The following is an 8,540-nucleotide window of genomic DNA, read 5'->3' as shown; positions in this document are numbered from 1 at the left end:
TGCCCTGTCCCCATGTATCCCTGCACCCCCACTCCCCTTGAGTCCCTGGCTCAGTGTTGTCACCCCACCTGCTCCTATACCTCTGCCCCTCTCCACTAGCTCTTCTGAACCCCAGTCTGTGTGATCCACACCCCACCCCCACACTGTCTTGAACTACATGTCCACATACTGCTTTTTCTCATAAGACCCCTGCCTCAAAGTGCTAGACAACCTTAACATTGCTGCCAGCTCCATCTATAATAATGGTCATTCTGAATGAAAGTGCTGTTTTACAACTGAAAACCTTGAGCTGGCTGCCAGATATATTAGATCTTTGTTGTGTTCCTCTTCTATTGGTCCTGAGACCTACCTGAGCCTCACAGAATGTCACTGAAGTACTTTGAGATTCTCAGATAACAGACACCATTGGCAACATTTTCTAATGGTCACTATTTTAAATGCTTCAGTTTTTGAGTGTCCAGCTTGAGAGGGGTGCTGAACGCCTGCAGTTCCCATTGATTTAAATTGGCATCAAAGGTGTTCATGCTTTAGAAAATCCAGCCCAAAGTGTTTCAAATCTGAGTACCCAAAAATCAGGGGTCACTTTTGACCCTTATATAAATGCAAAGTTTATTATTGATGTAAGCAGTGTCAGGATGAGCTCCACCCTGACATCTGGTGGTGAGGTGTGGCAAGTTGTGGAAAAGAACTTCAGGGGCCGATCTCATTTGCATAGGCACACCCACCCCGCCTAGAATGAGGACATAGCTGCCTAAATGGTCACTTTGGCTGCTGTGGGATCCCCAGTGTCTCCTTTATTTGGGCAGGAAGAATAAATTGTTATTACCCTGATTATGGGAACTGTGCTTGGAACTGTACTTGGCCTTTTGTTATGATAGAGGGACTCACCATCAACTAAGTAGCACTCGCTAGGCAAGGGTCATGGGTTCCAAAACTCTGTGAATTGAGAGAGGCTGTGGACAAGTATTAATACTTGGTGGCATGGGCCCCTTGGTGAGGGCCTTACATGCTAATTGCACTTCCTCCTCTCTCCACTGTGGAATATCAGAGCTAATTTTGATTCCATTAGGAGTCTAGTTACAGGTTGCTGAGCTCACTTTGGGCTAATAGTGCACCAGCACTGAGGCTCCCCTACTACAAGCTGAATTCACCAAAGAGCTGAACTGACTAAGAGCTGAAATCACTGAGCGTTGTGTTAAGTAGTGGAGGAGCCTGAAGATATATTGTGGAGCAGTTTGCGGGACGGCTGAAGTGCCTTGTGGACAGGCTGGTGGAGCAGTTCGTAGGACGGCGGGAGCTGCTGGTGGGATGCGGAGCAGTTTGTGGACCGGCTGGTGGAGCAGTTCGTGGGACGGTGGGAGCTGCTTGTGGGCCACGGAGCTGAGCGAAGGAGTTCGTGGGCGGCTGGTGGAGCGGAGTGAAGCGAAGGCCTATGGAGCTGTGGGGCGGTCAGCTTCAGACCATGTAAGGTGCCTCTTACCCCCGTCCCATCTCCACCCAGGTTGGGAGGTAAAGCTCCGCAGATAAACTTTCGAACTCTGAGGCTGCCCTGACTAGGGACAGAGACATTTGGGTCATTTGACTTTTGGGACTTTGGGTGATTTGGGGTTGCTGGACTCAAGAACCAAAGGGAAAGGAGCATGCCCCAATTTGCTTGGGGTGGGTTTTTTTTGCTCATGGGTTGTGTTACGAATCCTGTGGTGTTTCCCCAACATAATGCCACATTGTTTCTCTCTGTTATTAAAAGGCTTTTTGCTACACTCAGAGCACTATGTGCTTGCGAGAGGGGAAGTATTGCCTCTTGGAGGCGCCCAGCAGGGGTGGTATATATTTGTCCCAGGTCACTGGGTGGGGGCTCGAGCTGGTTTGCATTGTGTTATTGGAATGGATCCCCTAGATATTGAACCCGGCCCTTGTTGCTGCCAACTCTGACGGGCAGAAGGGTTACATTATTAATATATTTATTGTTATGGGACACTTAAAGTCGAGAGAAACCAAGCTGATTCACACACACACACAAAACAACCCACTAGAGACACACTGACTTGGAACACACAATGTGTTGAAGAGCCTGATAAAACTCAGGATTTCTGGTTTGTGAGAAATTTCAATTATTTTTTTTTAAATTTGATTTCCTTCCGAATGGGAACGAAACTGAATTTTTCAAGATTTTGTGTGAACTGGAAACCCCAAAACGGTGTTTTGGAAACAGGGACACATGGTGTTTCTGAAATTAAATATGTTCTCTGGGACCAGCAGCTGCTGAGTGAAACTGACATTTTTGTCAGTTTAACCCTGGTGAAATTGACAAGAGTGTCAATTTGTCAGCAGTTGCCGGGGCTCCCAGGTGGATTGACCTGGGCTGGAGTCTGGTGCTTAGCTGACAGTCTGGAAGCCTTGGGGTTTCGAGTCTGTGTTGTTTTTGAGTCACAGACCTTAGAAACTGGGGTACCTGGCCTCAAGGCTATTTGTATAGCAGGGCAAAGTCCAGGACCCAGAAGTCTGAGCTCCCCAGCAGCCCACCAGGCTAGCTGGCAGGGAACCAGGTAGGTTTTGCTGTGCTTGGCAGACAGAGTTCCACTGGAACCCTGCCTATGATGTGACAAAAATTTGTCAAACCCAAACTGTTTTGCCAAGACATTTCGCATTCAACAAACTAGCATTTAAGCTCGCTTGCTGAGACATAGTTACACTTCATACGTGTATATGTCTGTGTGGAATTAGAGGAGTAAATCGAATCTTTCTGTTTGATGGACTTGTAGCAATCTGAGTAACTATTGCCCTTCATTAGAAAGCATAAAATAAGAGTGGTATCAGAATGAGTGAGATAAATAGTGAGCATGTCTATCTCTAACTCATTATATAGAAAGACCTAACAATTAGACCTGGTGGCTACATCAGTAGGAGGTGTTTAATAACTACTCTAAGCTGAACAATGCCCTCTAAAATCAGACACCAATACAGAACAGTTAGAGAGTAGGTAGAGCTTTGTTTCACATAAGCATTATTTAAGCTGGGCAGAAAAGCAAACCAAATTTTATTTCTCAGTATTGTCTTTTGAAGCAATGGTGTGGAAAACTGTTTAGAAAAGTACGCATTGAAAAAGAATCTCTCGCCAAGAATAAAATGTAGTGAAAGAAGCTCAGAGCTCTCTGTTGCTAGACTGAGATGAACAAAACCAGCTCGATACCTTGGGCTAGCAGATCTGGAATTCCCTTCATCATAAGCACTGATTCATTTTGCCTAAATGTGTCATGCTGGTGAATCCTGAGGTTAATTATTAGATTATTCTAATATACATCAAAGGCTTTTGGAGGTTCCTGAGTCTTTGCAGTTTAATATGTTCATTTATCAGGAGCAGGTAGGAGAAATGAAAACTAATTAAATGATTTTTTAAAAGTCTTTTAAAATTATCTATTATTTTCAAATCCTATTCATGGAGCTGGCTCAGTGATACAGAAGGAAGTGCAGTGCGCTGCTTACGGGAGACCTGGGTTCCAACGATGGTACTCACTGATTCTCATTCTTTGACCTGGGCTTTGGGCGTAGGGCTCTGTGAGCTTTTTGCATCAAAACTTGACACCAGGCAAAACTCAGCTGGGGCCGGATCCATTGCCCTTTGAAGTCAATGGGAGTCTTTCCTTTGATTTCAGTAGACTTTGGATCAGGTAGTTGGTGTCTGGTTTCAGGCCAGTGCTGCCCTTTACATTCCCTTCTCTTTACAACTGGCCTAGGCTCCCCATAACTACATGAGATGAAGGGTTCAATGGTCTTCTATTCTCTTGCATTCCTAATGTTTTCAGGGACAGTCATCTAGCTCTCAATCTTGGACTTCAGGAGGCAGCTAGCTGCCCTCTAAATCTTGGTGAACTTTCTTTGGGGGAGTTTTTAGACAGAGAAGAATTACATGCCCACTTTACATTTCGATTCCTATTACAGAAGTATCTCTGATCCCCTTGCTTCCCCTTATCAAGGACTAAAGATGATATGCTGCAGAATGCATTAGGATGATAAGAATTCCCAACTGGAGGAATGCAGAAGCTCACAATTACTTTGTGTTCTGGTATGTTTCAGTTCCAAAGTGTGGTAAAGGGACTGGATAAGTAGCAAGAGCTGGATCACAGGAAGTTTTCATGGCCCTGTTGCAACAGAGCAGCATAAAGGTGTGCAAGCCAGCAGAGTCCACAAAGACATGAATGAAATGTAGGGGGAGCTGCCTACATTCTGGAACCTAAAATGCCAAAGAGGGAGTGGGCTAGTTAGCTACCCAATGAAGACATCAGGAGGGAAATGTGAGTAGCAGATTACTCCAGCCTTAACTCAAGACATGTATTGCTAAGAAGAGAACATGATCCTGTTGGCAGGAAAGCGAATTGTGGTGGATGGTGAAGCTCTCTGCTCTCACTGCAAAATCACTGAGTTTTACTTAAGTTTATGTAGAAGATTTGTTACTACCTAATTTTTGAGTCTGGTGATATGAGGCTGTGTCAAGGGAAAGGAATGGGGTTACATAACTGGAAAAAGTCCTGCAGGGAGGAGGTACAAGGTAATTACATTTCATTTAAACATTGTTCACTACTGTTTGGTTGGAGCAAAACAAACATTGTGGAGTTTTACATTTTGCACTTTCCTAAATAAGTTTTCAAAAGTCTTCTCTAAAAATGAAATATTATGGAAGAGCTTATAATATGAAAAGGAGTACTTGTGGCACCTTAGAGACTAACCAATTTATTTGAGCATAAGCTTTCATGAGCTACAGCTCACTTCATCAGATACATACTGTGGAAAATAGAGAAGATGTTTTTATACACACAAACCATGAAAAAATGGGTGTTTATCACTACAAAAGGTTTTCTCTCCCCCCACCCTACTCTCCTGCTGGTAATAGCTTATCTAAAGTGATCACTCTCCTTACAATGTATATGATAATCAAGGTGGGCCATTTCCAGCACAAATCCAGGGTTTAACAAGAACGTCTGAGGAACAGTGGGGGGGGGGGGAAACAAACAAGGGGAAATAGGTTACCTTTTATAATGACTCAACCATTCCCAGTCTCTATTCAAGCCTAAGTTAATTGTATCCAATTTGCAAATTAATTTCAATTCAGCAGTCTCTTGTTGGAGTCTGTTTTCGAAGTTTTTTTGTTGAAGGATAGTCACTTTGAGATCAGAAATTGAGTGACCAGAGATTACAAGCAGGAGAGTAGGGTGGGGGGAGAGAAAACCTTTTGTAGTGATAAACACCCATTTTTTCATGGTTTGTGTGTATAAAAACATCTTCTCTATTTTCCACAGTATGCATCCGATGAAGTGAGCTGTAGCTCACGAAAGCTTATGCTCAAATAAATTGGTTAGTCTCTAAGGTGCCACAAGTACTCCTTTTCTTTTTGCAAATACAGACTAACACGGCTGTAACCCTGAAACTTATAATATGAACTGATTATTATTTTTTATTATGCTGTTGTGTAAGGAGGGGAAATTCTCCTTTAAAAAGCATTAAAGTTCGGAAGAACTTTTTGTTTGTTTTTACCGTAAGCACTCTTTTGCACGTCTTCCTTGGATGTCCAAAATAAACTAGGCAAAGAGTTTCAAAAATGACTAGTAATTTGGAGTGCCTCTGGTTTTTTTGGTGTTCGTTTGAAACCTTGTAAAAGGGCATGATTTATTGGAGGGCAAATGCTCAGCACTTTCTGAAAATCAGGTCCCCTCATGTTGCCCCCCATAATCACTACTCACCTTTGACAATCCTGGCCTTCAAATATGAGTGAAAAAATAAAATAAAATACAACAGACGAGTCAAATAATCATCTCATTATTATTTAATTTACATGCATCATATCCATTACCTATTTATATATACTGAACATGGCACCAGTCTTTTCAGAAAAATTCTTACGATAGCCTTGCTTTCTCCTGTTATGCAAGTTCCCCCCCTCCCCCTTTGCAAATCAATCACCATTAAGTTTGTGGAAAAGTCTCTTCCACTTAATGCTTCTATATCTTCCAAGGTGTTAATATGTTTTGTTTTTACCACTATCAATCTTGAACAGATCCAGTTCCAAATTAGGATCTCATACATCTTTAACCCATACTTTTACCTCAATTCTTAGTCTACTCTTTATCTCTTTATTTAAATTTTGAATGCATAGAATGTAGAGATCCTGCTCACCAATTGTGTTACAATGATGTATATTTCCAGTGCCTGATGTATTGAGTTACAAAACAGGATATCTCAAGAGGTATTTGTAGTGAATGAATGGAAGTTTGAACTCTTTAGCATATATTCTCAACACCATGACCAGTGGTCATTTCAATATAATTTATGTTTTAATAGTAAATTAGTGAATTCATAACATTATTTTAGTCAAACCAATTTGTGGATTTAAAAATTCCTCTTGCGATATAATTATCCCAATGCATTCCCTTTACTTTATCAAGGATTCCCTCCCCGCTTTTTTAATGCTTTTGTGAAATTCCTTAGACGCAATTTTCTTTTAATCACATGCTCCCTTCCAAATTTTCTGTGACCTTGATTAACCAGATTCAGAGTATATCAGCTAACCAAATAAATAAGATATCCCAAATAAACAATCTAAAATCTTGAAATCAAAATAAGGAAAATGTCAATAATTGGGGGGGGGGGTAACATTTGGGGTTTTGGATATAACCTTCCCACTAAAATTCCCAGCCTGTATTTTTGTAGCAGAAGATCCTGAGTTCTATCCCCAGTGTCAGATGTGTGCAATTTGGCTGGCACTTGTGGTGATCCTTGTTTGTGGTCATAGATTTATTACATGTACATAGTATTTTTAAGCTTGTGGGTGGTACTCTGAGCTGGAGAGGTGAAGGGTGGCCCACTCTGGAGCTGCATTGTGTGTGGGTATTATTAGGAAGAATAACAGTATCGGCTTGGCTAGGACAATCTGTCTGGTGTCCATGCTGTATTTAAGTGTCAGTGATGTTGTGTCCTTTATTTTTAACACAGAACATCTGTCCCTAATTCTGGTATGCCTTTGAAAAAGGTACCTGCTTAACCTTTCAGTATCCTTCATTCCAAGAATAAGTAGCCAAGTGTTCATGATACTAATGAATGGCTTTTTGGTCCATAAACTCCAATCTCACCCTCAAGTGACTGTAATTTCCATTGGGTGCAGAAATGTCTGATTTCTAAATTACCTAGCTCTTCCTTCAAGAAACAGAATGGGTTAGGAAAGTCTGTGTGCTTTTCTTATTGTCCAAGTGTACCATAAACAGTACAGCACTATCTCCAGACTGATTAAAATGAAAACAAGAAAGCTCACTTCCCCAGTTGCACACATATGCACACTCCATACACTGATAATGCAAAGACTTAGCATTCTGCTTCTTTAAAGATCTTTCAGTATCTCAATACCAAGGTGATAGGAACATTAGAAAGACCATAGATAAATAGCTGGACATTGGCAGTGCATGGATTATTCTACTGGTCATAGTGTATCTGAATAACAAACAAAATGTGCTCCCACTCTACTGGTTCTCTGCTACAGTAAAGAAGCACTAAAGTCAATTTATGATTCAATTCCTCTGTGACTATACCTCCATATATTATTCTCTTCTGTCTCTCTTGCTCAGTCATATACACCAATACACACTCCTTTTTTACTTTTACATCTGAAAATTATTTTAGTTATGTGAAAACAATACATTTCTTGGTGGGAAATGTTCTTTATTATGACCTTGGGCAGTTTGAACTGCAGAAGAATAATTCACTGGTATTGCTGTGGCTAATGACAGAAAGGCTAAGATTTCAAAGAACATTTGCAATCATAAGGTTTGTACTATTTTTAAAAAATAAATAATTGTGAAGAATATTTTATGAAAAGGTCTGCAATGTCCCAGAGTTGTATCTCCCTAGTGTCACAGGCAGTGGGAGGGGGAAGGAAGAGGGCGAAAATATACCAAGGAAATGCTGTCTCTAAATTAAGTTCTGTATCTGCTCAGTTACCAAAAATAATAATTTCATCCACAGCTAGGATACAAATGTGTGGAAAGTAAACTCAGGAAATTAACTGTTTACTTCATAGAATCATAGGACTGGAAGGGACCCCGAGAGGTCATCTAGTCCAGTCCCCTGCTTTCATGGCAGGACTAAGTACTATCTAGACCAGTGGTTCTCAAATCCGGTCCACCGCTTGTTCAGGGAAAGCCCCTGGCGGGCTGGATCAGTTCGTTTACCTGCCATGTCCGCAGGTTTGGCCGATCGCGCTTCCCACAGCCTCCATTGGCCTGGAGCGGCAAACTGTGGCCAGTGGGAGCCGCGATCGACTGAACCTGCGGACGCGGCAGGTAAAAAAAAATGGTCCGGCCCACCAGGGGCTTTCCCTAAACAAGCGGCGAATCGGCTTTGAAAACCACTGATCTAGACCATCTCTGTCTGCTCATTGTACCAGGCTCACATTGGGCACTGACTATCTGGATTAAGGCAAGTGTATAATGCAAATGTTTTGTAGCATAGAGAAGCAGATTCTCTTCTAGAGTTTCTGCACCATCAGAAATTGATTT

The sequence above is a fragment of the Caretta caretta genome, chromosome 2 (genome assembly GCF_965140235.1).
Source record: "Caretta caretta isolate rCarCar2 chromosome 2, rCarCar1.hap1, whole genome shotgun sequence".
Lineage (NCBI taxonomy): Eukaryota > Metazoa > Chordata > Testudines > Cheloniidae > Caretta > Caretta caretta.
Note: the sequence above shows the minus strand (reverse complement) of the source record.